Source organism: Schistocerca nitens, chromosome 2, assembly GCF_023898315.1.
Source record: "Schistocerca nitens isolate TAMUIC-IGC-003100 chromosome 2, iqSchNite1.1, whole genome shotgun sequence".
Taxonomy (NCBI): domain Eukaryota; kingdom Metazoa; phylum Arthropoda; class Insecta; order Orthoptera; family Acrididae; genus Schistocerca; species Schistocerca nitens.
Genome location: NC_064615.1, coordinates 9,895,308 through 9,913,036, shown reverse-complemented (window position 1 = coordinate 9,913,036; position 17,729 = coordinate 9,895,308). Strand labels below are relative to the sequence as shown.

The following is a 17,729-nucleotide window of genomic DNA, read 5'->3' as shown; positions in this document are numbered from 1 at the left end:
TTAGGTCGTATGCAGCTGGGAAACAACCTCAAACTGGCCTACAAAAACTGTACATGCGCGTCGTAAGAGATTTTCTTATATTCTCTCGCTCTCTTGAGCCACTGACTTTCGTTAACATTGGTAAATTAACCTTTCCTGTGAGGATATTGAAGGGAAACACTACTGAACGTCTTATACCAAATCTCAAATTAACGACAATTGAAAACTCAGTTGTCTCGTAGTACGAAGGCTAGCGGATCGAAATTGCTGTAATTGTTAATTTTATGCAGTTGAAATTCACAAAACTGATGTAACATTTACACAAACGTCAGTTTTACAATTTGTAAAGGCACGATTAAGGCAGTGGTGTTACAGGTAGAGAGATTTGAGCGAAAAAAAAAAAAAAGGACGGGGCTTATGCCCATTAGCTTATGCGGCTTTTGTAGGCCAAATTGAATTTGTTTCCCGGCCTGATAGACCACATGTGTCTTACATGAAACTGTTCGTCTCGACTTTCTCTATACAACTGTGGCACGTTATAAACAGTAGTCGTTATACCCTGTGTAGAGGCTGTTGAAATGCGTAACAATCACTGCGGCCGTTACGAAAATACACACTTCAAGGTCATCTCACCGTCCTACAGCGTTGCCAGCTAGTGGCAATTTGAAATGCTAGTAAAAATTCCTAAAAAATAATAGATGTCTCTTTTTTAGTCTGCAATTTTTGGAGTAATTTCCAAAAGAAAATTCGGCCTGCTGCTGTGAAAACAAATTAAAACTGACGTTACAAGAAATTTTGAAGGAAAATATTTTTTTACATCAATATGCAGAAAAAAATGAACCTCTGACATATTGGACTGAATTAATATATCAAAATTCTCAAAGTTTATAGATGCGTGTGATACATATTTTATCATGAGAACATAAAAGTATACCGAAATAAAAAATTAAATGCCATAAGTAGTGTGACACTGTTCCACCTGTGTAACGAAAAATATCGTCACTGATGAATTTGCGTTCTGTTGGACTTTGTAGAAATTTCCAGTGAGAAAGCTGTTAAGAAAACCATGAAATTAATTTTAATAGTCTCTGAAACATCATTGTTGTATCGTGTCATGTGCGGACGCGTTTTATTTACGAGAGACTGCGCACGGCAGCACGCGAGTACTTGTGTGCAGCCGCCAGGAATTTAGTTCCGACAGCTCGTCTTAATACGATCGAGAATATTCTCTGCCTCCCGAGAATTTTTCATTTGCAGATCTTCCGTCACTGCACCTGTAATGTCGCGAGTCAAGACGCGATACCTTTATTGCAGTAAGCTACTTTGTAGAACAGCTCGTTAACACTAGAGCCGTGGGCTGTGAAGGAGACAGCCAGTTGTGTGTTAGCAGTGACCCATTCGCACCTGTCGCTATGCTAGTCGTGGGAAGCATTGTCTGTATCACTTCGAGCGACTGAATATTCCGACCCCTAAGAATCTAAATAAACTATATTAAATATTATTTAATGTTGTTCAAAATCGATACACGGCCTTTTGTTATTTAAGAGAATATGGTACAAAAATTTCAGCCTTCTAGCTGTCATAGTTTTTGAGTTAGAGGAAATCGATACACGGCCTTTTGTTATTTAAGAGAATATGGTACAAAAATTTCAGCCTTCTAGCTGTCATAGTTTTTGAGTTAGAGGAAATTACCTAAAACACCCCAAACGGACACTTACATTAAAAACCTCAGTTAGGAATAATAACAGTTTGTCTTTTAGTACCATCTGAAATTATTACTGGAGTTAACAAAATGCCAGGTAAATTTACTTGGATTTTCATATTAAAAACGTTAACTACTTTACATTTTCGTAATATAAAAATCAGACAAAATTATTATTTGTGTCTAATATTGATGTGGGAGTGAATGAGAGTGAGTGAGAGAGTGTATGCGGGACATACGTTAAATTTCAAGATTTAATTTATGTAATACATTACGTGATCATAGCGTGGGAAAGATGTTTGTACCCACATTGCTGATGACGTATTTCTAAGTGTACTTGCTTTTGTATGGAGGCAGCCAGAATATCGATATAAAGTAAAATAGTTTTCTAAATAAATTCCCAGATCAGTTTTCTTTTCGTTTGGTTATGTTAAACATTATATTAATATTAGCATATTGAAATGACGTGAATGCAGCTGGGGATAATGATTGGCGTAGGACAGTTTTGGCGCGGGAATGATGCTGAACGATTGTTCTGATTGGCTGGTCATTTAGATCAACCAATCAGAGTTTAGCAGTTCCCGCACACTTCCAGATAGATATAGGCTGTGGAAGGAGCAGGAAGGAGGAGTCGCTGGGTAGCCACCGAACGTGTGTCCATCTGCATAATGTGTAAAATGAAGAATTTATTGGAATTTCGCGTCCAGATTGTGTTGCCGTAAAAGTAGTTGCTTTTACGGACAGTTTTCTGAAATTTGGAAGTTTAGAATTCTTTTGTTGGAAAGATAAACGCGTGTGAACTTTCGGCCTTCGTAAAATTCTGCGTGGCATGTTTCGTATCCGTATACGGAATATTTGGCGAGCAATTTCTTTAATAGAAATCCACTGAAAAGGACTGAATGTGAAAGTCATACAGGGTGTTTCAAAAATGACCGGTATATTTGAAACGGCAATAAAAACTAAATGAGCAGCGATAGAAATACACCGTTTGTTGCAATATGCTTGGGACAACAGTACATTTTCAGGCAGACAAACTTTCGAAATTACAGTAGTTACAATTTTCAACAACAGATGGCGCTGCGGTCTGGCAAACTCTATAGTACGATATTTTCCACATATCCACCATGCGTAGCAATAATATGGCGTAGTCTCTGAATGAAATTACCCGAAACCTTTGACAACGTATCTGGCGGAATGGCTTAACATGCAGATGAGATGTACTGCTTCAGCTGTTCAATTGTTTCTGGATACTGGCGGTACACCTGGTCTTTCAAGTGTCCCCACAGAAAAAAGTCACAGGGGTTCATGTCTGGCGAAGAGGGAGGCCAATCCACGCCGCCTCCTGTATGTTTCGGATAGCCCAAAGCAATCACACGATCATCGAAATATTCATTCAGGAAATTAAAGACGTCGGCCGTGCGATGTGGCCGGGCACCATCTTGCATAAACCACGAGGTGTTCGCAGTGTCGTCTAAGGCAGTTTGTACCGCCACAAATTCACGAAGAATGTCCAGATAGCGTGATGCAGTAATCGTTTCGGATCTGAAAAATGGGCCAATGATTCCTTTGGAAGAAATGGCGGCCCAGACCAGTACTTTTTGAGGATGCAGGGACGATGGGACTGCAACATGGGGCTTTTCGGTTCCCCATATGCGCCAGTTCTGTTTATTGACGAAGCCGTCCAGGTAAAAATAAGCTTCGTCAGTAAACCAAATGCTGCCCACATGCATATCGCCGTCATCAATCCTGTGCACTATATCGTTAGCGAATGTCTCTCGTGCAGCAATGGTAGCGGCGCTGAGGGGTTGCCGCGTTTGAATTTTGTATGGATAGAGGTATAAACTCTGGCGCATGAGACGATACGTGGACGTTGGCGTCATTTGGACCGCAGCTGCAACACGGCGAACGGAAACCCGAGGCCGCTGTTGGATCACCTGCTGCACTAGCTGCGCGTTGCCCTCTGTGGTTGCCGTACGCGGTCGCCCTACCTTTCCAGCACGTTCATCCATCACGTTCCCAGTCCGTTGAAATTTTTCAAACAGATGCTTTATTGTATCGCTTTTCAGTCCTTTGGTTACATTAAACCTCCGTTGAAAACTTCGTCTTGTTGCAATAACACTGTGTTCTAGGCGGTGGAATTCCAACACCAGAAAAATCCTCTGTGCTAAGGAATAAACCATGTTGTCTACAGCACACTTGCACGTTGTGAACAGCATACGCTTACAGCAGAAAGACGACGTACAGAATGGCGCACCCACAGACTGCGTTGTCTTCTATATCTTTCACATCACTTGCAGCGCCATCTGTTGTTGAAAATTGTAACTACAGTAATTTCGAAAGTTTGTCCGCCTGAAAATGTACTGTTGTCCCAAGCATATTGCAACAAACGGTGTATTTCTATCGCTGCTCGTTTAGTTTTTATTGCCGTTTCAAATATACCGGTCATTTTTGAAACACCCTGTATATAGTAGCGGATTATTGACCGTGAAATCGCGTAATTCTTCGGGTTGGCCTTCATTTCTGGCTGCCTTGCGTGTGAACTGGGTTGCATGAACTGTGAACCATGGACAGTGATGTTGTTCACTAATTACATGTGACTGATGGCAGGTTTTTTATTTATTTTTTAATAAAAGACTCGTTTCAATATTTTGACATTTTACTGAGAGAACGAACCAACCACTTTCCACGCGAAAAGTATGAGAATTTGCAGGATAGCTTACTACGAGAGATTACACGGACTTTGCAACGTAAGTATTGATGGTGTTTTCTTCAACGCCGCTTTTACGTCGTCAGCGCAGTACATACGTACACAGAGAAATGGGCTGGTGATCTGACGCCGTACTGAGGTAGGTGGAACTTTTGCAGTGAACAGTACAACGAAAGAGTGACATTCAGTACGAAAACATAAACCTGCCCCAAAAAAAATGGTTCAAATGGCTCTGAGCACTATGGGACTCAACTGCTGAGGTCATTATTCCCCTAGAACTTAGAACTACTTAAACATAACTAACCTAAGGACAACACACACATCCATGCCCGAGGCAGGATTCGAACCTGCGACCGTAGCGGTCGCGTGGTTCCAGACTGTAGCGCCAGAACCGCTCGGCCACCAGCGGCCGGCAAACCCGCCCCGTCGCACACCCAAATCGCTGATATACACTATACAAAACTGTACGTACTTTGAAGCCAGTATTTCCACTGAAGTCGGACAAAATATGTTTTTGCTATTGGTTTTGTGAAACCCTAGTTTTATCAAAGTATACCACAAGAATTTTGTCCTCAGCACGCATAAAGTGCATTTGACACAAAACTTTGTTCTTGATGCTGCAGTGTGTCTATATTTCATTAAAAAGTTTTGTCCATCGCTACACGTGTGGGGTGTTTTTCGTGGTTAAGGCGTGGCCCTACAATTGCACTTAAGAAAACGTTAACATTTTCCAGCACTGTGTGGTGCGTACAGTAGAGGAACGGTTCGTAGACGTCGACTGTTATGTATTAGCACAGCAGTGCAACCTGCCATAACCAGTGTCTGTGAGACATTGGTTTGTAGACGGTAACATTTCTGAAATGAACTCATGTGTTAAGAGTCCCATCCTGAACCCAATGGAAGACTGATATATCCGACATTGTCAGAGTAGAATAAAGCGATCTTAAGCAGATAATCAAATGTAAAATTATAAAAATTTTATAAGCTTTCTATAAAACTTTTAAAAATTTTCAAAAATTTTCTGTCTACAGTTTCAGTCGCATTTAACATTTAAATTTTTTTAGAAAGTGATACCTTTTCCGACTGCTTAACTACCATCTCCACATCTGCTAACAGGAAAACCAAAAGAAAATTTCCTTACGTAACAAATTTACGTAAAAATTGCTATTGCCTTTGCATGGGGGCTTAATTAAAATACTCAGTCTCCTCGAACAAGTACAGACAAAATCCTAGTGCAACTTCAATTCATCATCCCATACAATCTGAAGACACAGTGTCTACACACAACCTCTGTGTAATCCATCTGACCCAAATTTTCTACTCATTATAAATTATAAGATACATTTTGGTTCCTTGTCCATCATTAAATAAAAGAAATGCATACATGACCTCTAACAGACTTAGTTCGAATAACTCTCAGTAATTAAGTACGATTACGAAGTGTTAATGATCATAATATTTCACAGTGTGTACACCACTTCAAGAATCATAGCAGAAGCAAACATGTGGAGTATTTTTTGTGTCAAGTGTCACTTCCTATTTCAATTGCTCACGAAAAATGCAGTGTAATAACTGTCAATGGTCTAAACCTAGTTTTGGTATGTCATGTCGTTAGCTTCCTTCCTATTAGCATAAATTTATACAGCTTCCATAAAACCTCAGCACATGTGACTTCTATGACTTTCTTGTACTAATGTCGTTCGTCGAATTATAGCAGTTCATTTTCTTATCTTAAAAATATAAGGCACTGAGCATAAGCAAAACATGCAATAGCGAGTAAATATACCAGTAGAGAACAGAATGTCAACAAGTGGATGCAGCACAATTCTTACAACGAGGCTCTGCCAAGCGAACAATCTATAATTAATACCACAGTGTAACCTAAACTCTATGTTCGTACACTGTACATCATCATTGCTATATTCTAAATTGAAGAGTAGTTATGACAACAAAACAGAAATGTGTAAATATGCAATCCATACAAAAAGCAGCAAACATATATCTTACGTAATAAACAAGTCATTAGCATCATATCAGCATAAGCAAATAAATGTTCGTATGTAATCTTAATAAGTAAACATGAAGGCGCAAGCAGAGAAATCACAAAGTGTAACCTACATACATAACCATATCAGCACAATTAATCAGGTGACAATTACAATTTAAATAAATAAGCACAGCAGGCACATAATTAAAAAATATGACATCAGTGAAAAAGCAGTGCAGCCAAGCGATGCATAATATATACAAATAACAACCCTGTTCATTAGTCAATCATTGACAAAATCAGTTAATGTGCGCAAGCACGTCGCTTCACAAGTAAATTCATAGAACATGAAATTAGCACAAAGTATGAGTCACGTAATCGCAAGCAGCAAAAAGTACGTACCTAAGTGGAAATATGTTACCTGAAAAATAAACTCAATTAATCGTTACCTTTTTTGTTTATTACTTTCTTCTTCGAAATGACATTATTCCTGAAATTTTCTCAATAGCAAGTCGTCTTAACGTCGGACACGCACAGAATTTACCTGAAGTTCTTAAATATTTTATAGAACCATATCCTGAAAAATACTGAACGTTAATAACATAATTTATAAAGTCACCATAGCTTATACAGAATTTAATCGGAGAGATTAGACTGTGTATTTGTTTACGGCTGTCAGTGCATTCACACTGAGCGCTCGATCAGCTGTTGGCGCGTGACGTAGGAAGTAATTGTTTGCGGTCAACGACTGCCTTGTGCGGCGCGCAGACTGACTGTTGCTTTGAGTATGTGCCGCCGCCAAAACACAGCGCGGTATCCTTGTACTCTCCGCATGTTTACGTAGCTGTTAGTTTCTCTAAAGTATGTCATTCCACAAAAATTTTTACGTTCGATATATGATGTATTCCCTTAGAGCGCCAAGATTTAAGAGTTTCTATTTCAACAGTGTTATCATGAATAATTTTGCGAACTCTATATGGACCGTTATAAAGCAGAAAAAATTTGCGACACAAGCCTTTTCCTTTATGAGACAAACGATGAGACTTAATTAACACCTTTTGACCAACTGACAAGATTTTTAAACGACCAGGATGCTTAGCTGATTTCTCTCTTCTTGCAGCCGCAGACGCAATATTTCGTAGAGCCAGGTTGACAACTTCAGAATGCCGCAGTTTCCGTGAAGGCGGAAAAGGAACGATTTCAGAAATGCGATTTGTTGGTACTTTATTTTTTAATATCAATAGAGGCGGTAAAGAAGTTGAGTCATTAGGAAGTTCATTCAGAATGTTTTGAAAAATATGAAGATACTGATCCCAAGTTCTGTGATTCTGATGACAATAAAGACGGCACAATTTATTGATTTCCTTCATCCATCTCTCTGAAGCATTAGATTGAGGGTGAAAAAGTGAAATAAAAATTGGTTTAATCTTATGACGCCGTAGAGTACGTAGCCAAATTTTAGAGCGAAACTGTGATCCATTATCTGATATAACCTTATCAACATGACCAACTTCTTTAAGAAAATGTTTGATGAAAGCGTTAGATACTGAACGAGCTGTTGCTTTGCGTAAAGGTGTAAAACACACATATTTTGATGTCAATTCCACTGCTACAAAAATGTACGCAAAACCATTAGTAGAACGAACCACTGGACCGAACAAATCGACTGCAGCCATGTCCTTTAATTTCGCTGGAATGATAGGAAACAACGGTGCTCTGTGAGAAATTGTTGGCGGCTTAGCCTATTAACATAATTTGCATTTGGCAAGAACAGATCGAATACGTTTTTCCATATTACTGAAGTAACAATTTTCTCGTAATTTACGAAAGCATTTTCTGGGACCAAAGTGCGCATAACTGAAATGTGTAAACGAGGTGTGGCCAAATCATCCAATCTAACAAAGCGTCTAAGAAAATTACAGACACCAAGGAAACTACGAACATCACGTTTTGTGGTAGGAACAGCATAATTACGAATAGCGTCTAGTTTCTCTGGATCAGGAAGAATACCTTCTGTAGAAATAATGTGACCGAGAAATTTCACCTGAGAACGACCAAATTCAGATTTTTCCAAGGTCACTGTAATGCCAACTCTTGCAAAAATACGTAATAATGAATCCAAAATTTTGTTGTGCTCACTCCAAGAACGTTTAACAATAAGAATGTCGTCAACATATGAAGTAATATTGTCACGAAGATAAACAGGTAAAATTTCGTTTAAACTACGAATGAACGCTGCTGAAAATATAGTAAGTCCAAACGGTAATTTCCGAAGTCACTTTTGGGTAAAATCGTCATATCCAGTTAATCTTTACCTACTGTTTAGACAGATGGATAGTAGAAGAGTTGTTTTTATAGATGCAAAGAATAGTGAAAGAGTAGGCAGCGGTGCTGAAAACTAAAAGGGAAATAGCACCACTACAGCTCGGGGCCCTGTGAGCGCTACGGCACATATTCACTTAGTGTAGTGAATCCCCTGAGGACTTTAATAACTGCACATAAATTTCAGTTTGTGACTCAGTGGCAAATTTGGCGGAAGTGCGTACGTAAATTGATCAAGCCATGAACATGGATGTATGTCATTCTTAGAATTACGAAAGATCTGAAATTTCCGGACAGTCAAAAAGTGTTTATAGTCAAAGTTTTCGCCTCGTGGCGACAAAGACCTACCGCGTCTGTCCCAGTTTGAATGTCGATTATTGTCAAGTTCGCGCGCCTGGCGCTCTCTTGTTGCATCCCGTAAATGAAACAAATTACTTTCTTCAAACCCTTCTGCTATCTGTGATTCTAAATTTCTTCTACTGTCTTTTCCTATGATTTCGCCTTCAATTTGTTTGACTTGCTTTTTTAATGCCTCAAATTCCCTTTTCACGCGTTCATTAAATTTTCCCTGATTTTCAACATGCTCATTTATGTTCTGATACTCTTCGGTTTCTGCAAATGGCAATGGTGCTGTATCATCTGAATCTCTGTCCCCATGTAAACTAAGATTTGTCAATTTATCTGAAATCTCCTCAACTCTTTCCGATAAGTCACCTATTTTTTCTTTCTGTTTATTTACGTCTTCCGTAAGTGTCGCGACTCGGGTTTCAGTGTTGACACATTTGGTAGTTAACTGTTCATATTGTTGTGTTAGATTATTTATTCTGTCATTTGCTACGGATTCCTCGATTCTCTCAAATATTTCTTTCTTATCGTGTGCACGTTGTAAATTTAACTCTGAAAATTTTTGTACTATCACGCGATCTCTTTCTTCCTGTTCTCTATCCTGTTCCCTTTGTCTAATCTCTACTGCAATTAATCTATTATTGTGAGAGTTCAAAATCGGTTGTACTTCTTCTCTGATTTCTTTCTTTAACTCATCTTTCATATTTTTGAAACATGTCCCTATTCGTAAGTCTAACTGTGTTTCCATTGTTTCCAACTCTGTTTCTAAACGTGTTGCCACTGTTTTTAATTCAGATCCTAACCGAGTTTCCATTGTTCCCATCCGTGTTTCCATTTGTGAGTCTAACCGTGTTGCCAAAGTTCCCATCTCTGTTTTTAATTCAGATCGTAACTGTGATCCCAAATTTAATATTGCACTCATCAACTGTTCCATATGATCTGGTTCGAAATTCTTTTCGCCTCTAACATTTCTCGCAAAACCAGTTTCCTTCATCATAGCTGTAAAGCTATCTGTGTTCGATACTATTACAGAATCTTCTGTCGTTAATCTCTTATTCTGTGAATTTTCTGATTGAGAAAAATTTTGAAATGGTTCCGGACTAATTTCCCGACTTATTACATTGTTTTCCACTTCATTATCCATCATACTGTTTTCCTCTGTTGGCGAGTTCGCCATGTTAACAATTTCGTCATTCTCACTATCCATCATTTTTGCCTTTTTCATTGATCGCGTGATCATTTACAAAATATACAAAACTCGTCACTATAAAAAAATTACACACAATGACACTTTATCATCAACAATATCATTCACACGAGATGTTTCCCTCAAACACGATCATCGAACAATTGAAATAATTGCACTAATTGTCCAACCTGTAGACAAGACAACAGAAATGAAATTTTGCAAAAAAAAAAAAAATACCATTAGAAGAATGACAATTACCAAATCTACACATGCAATATAGACTACAATTACTAAACTACAAATTACTACAACAATCCTACTGTCTACTATTTCTACAATCAGAAGAATTCCAAGGGACGATCCTGGCAGGGTCGCCACGCGCATGGGGGCTTAATTAAAATAGAATGCAAATAATTTTAATTTCTGCTTTAGTAGCTGTTTGTCCGATTATGAAGTCTCGTAAACGGTTGGCCCTGACTAGTATTATTACGCAATCTGACTGCTTAGAACAATAACAAAGAATGAAATGGAAATTTTCATTAACACAATTAATTAATTAATTAAGTCCCCAGCAACTATAAAACCTATGAAACCAAAGCACAAGTGTAACTGTTCTGTGTGTGGGAGTATGACTCAACGTACGCATCTGGCACGGTTCTTCTTCAACAACACAAGAAATTTTAAATATCATTTATACTGAATTAATTAAAGGAAATAGAAATACCATAATTACTCAAGAAAACCAGAATTACACTCTAATCCCAGAACACAAGCCAGATGCTTTGTTGACTGAACCTGTAATGAAGCATTATTTACGACATGGAAATAATGAAAAGTAAATCAAGTTTCGTTACCTTCATATATTGACCAAAATCACTCTAATCATTACAATATATCTCCACACCGACTCGCTATTACCACATCTCAACAAGAACTTTTCAGTATCACATCTCAGCAAGCACTCCCTACTAGCACATCTGAACACGAACTGACTACTACGAGTCCTCGACAAGCACTCCCACTACGACATCTCAATAATCACCGCCAGTGGAGGCGGCGGAACAATGCTCTCTAGCGATCTCTGGCGCTGTGGCTCAGTGTAGCCACCTTTCACCTTACTTTCAATAATTTACTGAATATTAACATTCAACATGTAGTATTAACGTACTAGCGGCGTACAACACCGTTTGATCGTCCATAACATTATTTTAAGTCTTCGGGTAAAAGCTGTTATGTACAGCCTAAAGCGAAAATAAGGGCCAGTATATTATGTACTATAGAAAAGGCATATGACTCAGTTGACAGGGAAAGACTCTGGGAAGAACTGAAGAAGATAGATATAGAAGATGGATACATAAATGATATAAAGACAATGTACAGAGGCCACAATTGTAGAATTAGAATACCATTGGGGAACTCTGAATACTTCGAAATAAGACAAGGACTTAAGCAAGGAAGTATTCTATCTCCTGCGCTTTTTAATGTTGTGTTGGAGGGAATGAATAGGGCAGTTAAAGATATAGTAAAAGAAAAAAACAAAAAGATGATTTTTGTCGATGATATGGTAATATGGGGTGATAAAGAGGTAGATGTACAGTTACAGCTTGATGCGTGGAAGGAAATAATGAAAAGGTATGGATTGAAAATAAATAAAGATAAGAGTGAAGTAATGGTATTTGGAAGAGAGAAAGGAATCAATGGAAATATTACCTTGAATGGAGAACCTCTCAAAGTGGTAGAAAGTTTCACTTATTTAGGGAGTGAAATATCTAGGGATGGAAGAATAACTAACGAAATCAATAGGAGGTTACAGAAGGGAGGCAATGTCTACCAAAAAATAAAACATCTGATTTGGAATAATGAAGTTTCAGAAAGAGCAAAACTCCTGATGTATAAGAATTATTACTTCCCTATTGTCACCTATGGTGGAGAAACATTGACAATGAAAGAAAGGGACTGGAGCAGACTGCAAGCAGGGGAAATGAAATTTCTCAGAGCAGTTAAGGGAAAAAAAAAGAATGGACAGAGTAAGGAATGTAGAGATTAGAAAGGACCTCAAACAAGAAAGTATGAGAGAAGAAATTGAAAGAAAGAGATAAGATGGTATGGGCATGTTAAGAGGATGCATGGGCAGAGACTCCCCAAAATTATGGAAGAACTAAAGATGGATGGGAAAAGACCTAGAGGGCGCCCAAGAACACGGTGGAAAAGTGGGAGTGAGAATATCTGTGGAAAGGAGAGGTAGGTGTGAGGTGGCCGGGAAGCCATATTTTAACTATATATGACGGTAGTATCTGTTCTTGTGCGAACGCACGCGCTGTGCCCGAACTCGTACGGGACTTGGTAGATTAATCTGCCACGAGTAATGAGTATGATGGGCAAACATCTATTAGGCGCACTACGAATGGAGTGGTGTGGATATGTTGGGAATGTGGACCTCACGGGGAGCGTGCAAGGGATAAGTCCCTGCAGACGCACTATCCTCTGTGCCCGCGGTGGCTCAGATGGATAGAGCGTCTGCCATGTAAGCAGGAGATCCCGGGTTCGAGTCCCGGTCGGGGCACACAATTTCAACATGTCCCCAATGAAGTACATCAACGCCTGTTTGCAGCTAGGGTATCTATTTAATTATCATTTCATTTCTAGCAAAGCTGCATGGTCATCCACGGTAACTGTTCTTTCGGGAACAGATACTACCATCATATATAGATATTATGTACTAGCAAGCAATTGAGAATAAGACATAATTATCTAGAAAAATGAGCCTACCGTGCTACCTGTGACAGCAACTGAAACAAAAAGCCTGTACTGAGTCGCAAAAATTTTATGCATTGAAACCTCCATTCAATTATTTTCGTTACATTCGGTAACTGCAAGCTGTGATTTGTCTAAGAAAAAGAAGAAGCAGGTAACAAACGTTTGCTTTCAGTTAACAGCCCATAAAAGTAATATGGTTGTCCAAAATAGTAACATATTCGTGGTGAAACTTATCATGTAAGCTGTACCTGAAGTCAAAAGCAAAACATACAATACATGTACTACATCGACACTCTGGATAACTTGTCCGAACAGTAAACGCTGGTTGACACGTGATTCCCATGTACTCATAGTTAGAGCAATACTGACCGTTGTGTTTACATGAAAATGGCAAGTTAACAATTACAAAAAGTGATGGTAGTTGGCGTTTTGGTACGTAAGTGATAAGTGTGAAAAAAGATTTTTCTTTACCCTCTTCTTATTAAATTAAAATTATGTTAATTCATACTGCAAAGAATAAAGAGTGTGAAACAGCTTTACAAAGGGTACGATTTAAAAAGATTATAAATGTCGTATGACTAAGTGGAGGAAGCAAACAAACGCTGTAATTTACTACACGACGTAGTTCGTCGTCATTCATTAGGAAAACAATATAAATTAAGAAGTTTATTCGTCAGTACACAACATTGAACAATGAATACGGTATATTTAAAATTAAATGCAACTATCGAGGATGATTCGCGCCACTCGTTCAGCAGGAAAAGCCGTTGCTGAGTTTGCAGGAGCCGCTAGATGGAGGTTAATGGCGCTGCAGCCCACAGCCTTCGAGTTGCCGCTCTTGCCTTGCGTTTCTTGCGGTGACTGCCTCCAGTTAAACTGCCTCATAATAGATACTAAGCTAACAGTTCTGATTAAATTCAGTTTCTTCATTTAATATACGATGAGGCACGTGCTTCCTACTGCTACAAATTTCCAGTTCCTCTAACAAACCTAACTTTCTTCCCTTGGGCGCATTTTCACTCCGTGTGTAGTGTCTCCTACTGTATGCTTGACAGTATTGATGTGCATACGAAAAGCTATTTTATTTCGAGCGTACGAGTGCTCCCTAAATCATATGTCAAACGAACGAACCGTTTGGCCGATATAACAGCAGTCACAGACTTTACAACATATTTTGTGCACCCCCGCAATTGCTAAATGTATCCCGTTCTTTCATCTATTAGTTGTCTGAAAATCGATCTTAACTTTCGCTTTCCTTAGACGCAGCTAGCTCTTTATTCGCACGAAGTAATGGCCGCTATCGTCAGGGGATCTCAAGTTGATTCAGTATTTCTAGATTTCCGGAAAGCTTTTGACACCGTTCCTCACAAGCGACTTCTAATCAAGATGCGGGCCTATGGGGTATCGTCTCAGTTGTGCGATTGGATTCGTGATTTCCTGTCAGGAAGGTGGCAGTTCGTAGTAATAGACGGAAAATCATCGAGTAAAACTGAAGTGATATCAGGTGTTCCCCAGGGAAGCGTCCTGGAACCTTTGCTGTTCACGATCTATATAAATGACCTGGGTGACAATCTGAGCAGTTCTCTTAGGTTGTTGGTAGATGATGCTGTAATTTACCGTCTAGTAAGGTCATCCGAAGACCAGTATCAGTTGCAAAGCGATTTAGAAGAGATTGCTATATGGTGTGGCAGGTGGCAGTTGACGCTAAATAACGAAAAGTGTGAGGTGATCCACATGACTTCCAAAAGAAATCCGTTGGAATTCGATTACTCGATAAATAGTACAATTCTCAAGGCTGTCAATTCAACTAAGTACCTGGGTGTTAAAATTACGAACAACTTCAGTTGGAAAGGCCACATAGATAACATTGTGGGGAAGGCGAGCCAAAGGTTGCGTTTCATTGACAGGACACTTAGAAGATGCAACAAGTCCACTAAAGAGACAGCTTACACTACACTCGTTCGTCCTCTGTTAGAATATTGCTGCGCGGTGTGGGATCCTTACCAGGTGGGATTGACGGAGGACATCGAAAGGGTGCAAAAAAGGGCAGCTCGTTTTGTATTATCACGTAGTAGGGGAGAGGGTGTGGGAGATATGATACGCGAGTTGGGATGGAAGTCATTAGAGCAAAGACGTTTTTCGTCGCGGCGAGATCTATTTACGAAATTTCAGTCACCAACTTTCACTTCCGAATGTGAAAATATTTTGTTGAGCCAAACCTACATAGGTAGGAATGATCATCAAAATAAAATAAGAGAAATCAGAGCTCGAACAGAAAGGTTTAGGTGTTCGTTTTTCCCGCGCGCTGTTCGGGAGTGGAATGGTAGAGAGATAGTATGATTGTGGTTCGATGAACCCTCTGCGAAGCACTAAAATGTGAATTGCAGAGTAATCATGTAGATGTAGATGTAGACGCTGCTCAGTCGTGTTAGAAACTTGGTGTACTACTTTCCGAACTGTATGATCTTACTGTCAATGTTCGTGGAGCACAAGAAATAATTAAGAGGACTTATTCTCAGTGTCAATGGTAAATGCATTTGTAAATGCCGAATACTCAAATGAACTAACACGTAATGATGTTCTCTGATATGAAAGGTTGCAAATTAGAAAGTGCAACACCAATAAAGCCACCTTAATAGAGCTTTGCTATTTTCAATAAAAGAAATGTACTTTTCTTGGGCGCCTTGGCCCCAGACACTTTAGTTTTCCGAGGGTCTGTTGTTATTAGAATATTATGTTTCTCTTAACTTTCGTCGTTTGCAGACGCGCAGTGCTGTTCTGCAACACGAAGCTGAAATTCAGTGTTAAAGTGCACCAAAATCTTGACTGTTACGTGACGGGCTTTGATTATTGTGCGAATAATGTTAATTTATTTTCAACTGCGAGTTTAAGCAGTGTAGCATGTTTGTGTTTAACGTACTAGACATGAAATGTAGCAAAGCTAAAGGTCGTGCACATTGAAATGCGACCAGTTTCATTGTTCCGTTAATGAGAAGAGACTCTGGGCTTTCTGTGAGGTTCGCATTGAAATCTTATTATAGAACTGATTAAAATTCTTTGAATCTGAATTTCAATTATTTTTTGTGTTGTGAATCGTGTGAGACCTGATCTGTGCTGACTGGTCCAGGCTAACACAAAAAATGTTTCTGCAGTGAAATATTAATTCACTTAAAGCGAAAAACTTAAGCAGATAATTCTCAGGGGAGTTCCTATTTTTAAGTCATGTGGCGTAATGAAAAACTTAAAATTATGTTGTCGACCGTAATGGCGTCTTTGAAACAAAATGAGCTCAGTATACGAAACCTGCAAATTATTCAGAAATAATTATGGGATGCCACTCCCTACACTATTGAAAGGAAAACACAAGTTTACACATTTATAGGATTAATTATTATTACCATAAGAACACTTTATCTTGCAGTATTAGTAACAAAGACATACCATTCGCATCACGAAATCGTCAATGGCGTCCTTGTACCATTAAGAACAAAACGAAGAGTAGTAACTTTTTTTCTCTTTCTTCTTCGTTAGAGGACTGTCTATTCATTTTTATCTTTGTTCACAGATTGTCCTTGAAATAGTTTTCGTATTATTAATAATTTTCATTGTTCTTTTTCTATATTATTTTACAATATTTCACTGCAATAATCACAACACATCGACTTTATAGCTTTCATCAATATTTTCATTATTACAACTGTTTTTGTATCGTCGCACTAGTTTCGTAAACATTCACAATGACGTCATGGGGATGGTACATGCGCCATTGTAGGTCATGGTTGTAAACTAGTTTTAGCTCTGTGACTGTTATTCTTGCTTCCTACGCTCTCCACTGATGTCAGAAGTTAATTTCTTGTTTCTTAATTTATTGTACATTTTTGTTGCCTCACAGGTCTGATATTCGTTAGCAAACACCATCTGTTTCAAAATACTAATTGCCTGGTTTTCGTGTAATTCCATGTTGGTGTAAAGGCAAACGTAATACTGTCTCTGATTAATCGCTGGGTCAAACAAAGCTTCTTATACCGTGGCGAGTGAGAGGAATGAACAGTTATGATTGCATTGGTACAAGTTAGCTCTCTGAAAATTCCGACAAGCCTGTTGTCTTGCCCTAGTGATGGTGTTAGAAGGTCGACATCGTTCCACATGCTAGCATCCAACGTCACTACCGAGCGAGATGGACTCACATTCGTGAGAACGACGGTTCAAACCCGCGTCCGGCCATCCTCATTCGTGTTTTCCGTGATTTTCCTAAATCGCTTCAGACAAATGCCGGGATGGTTCCTTTGAAAGGGGACGGCAGATTTCCCTCTCCATCCTTTCCTAATCCGATGGGACCGATGACCTCGCTCTTTGGCTCAAAATGTTCAAATGTGAGTGAATTCCTAAGAGACAAAACTGCTGAGGTCATCGGTCCCTAGACTTACACACTACAAACACTAACTTAAGCTAAGAACAATACATACATCTATGACCGAGGGAGGACTCGAACCTCCGGCGGGAGGGGCCGCGCAATCCGTGACATAGCGCCTCTTACCGCGCGTCCACTCCGTGCGGCTCGCTGTTTGGTGCCCCCCCCCCACCCCCCTCGCCCCCCCACCACCCACCAAATCAACGAACCAACCTTGTCTTAACGAAGAATAATGTCCCATTTTTCAAACACTTTCATATACCTTGTTCAAAGTGTTCCCGGCAGAGTTGAAGCCTTTATAAAGGAGAAGGGTAGATACACCCTTTACTA

The 17,729-nt window shown here is 39.2% G+C and overlaps 1 non-coding gene across 1 annotated transcript; it reads left to right on the top strand.

Annotated features, from left to right (window-relative positions):
- Window positions 1-12,719: 12,719 nt before the first annotated feature.
- Trnat-ugu (transfer RNA threonine (anticodon UGU)) lies at window positions 12,720-12,794 on the top strand. Its single transcript has one exon. It is a non-coding gene; the product is annotated as a tRNA-Thr (tRNA).
- Window positions 12,795-17,729: the final 4,935 nt, after the last annotated feature.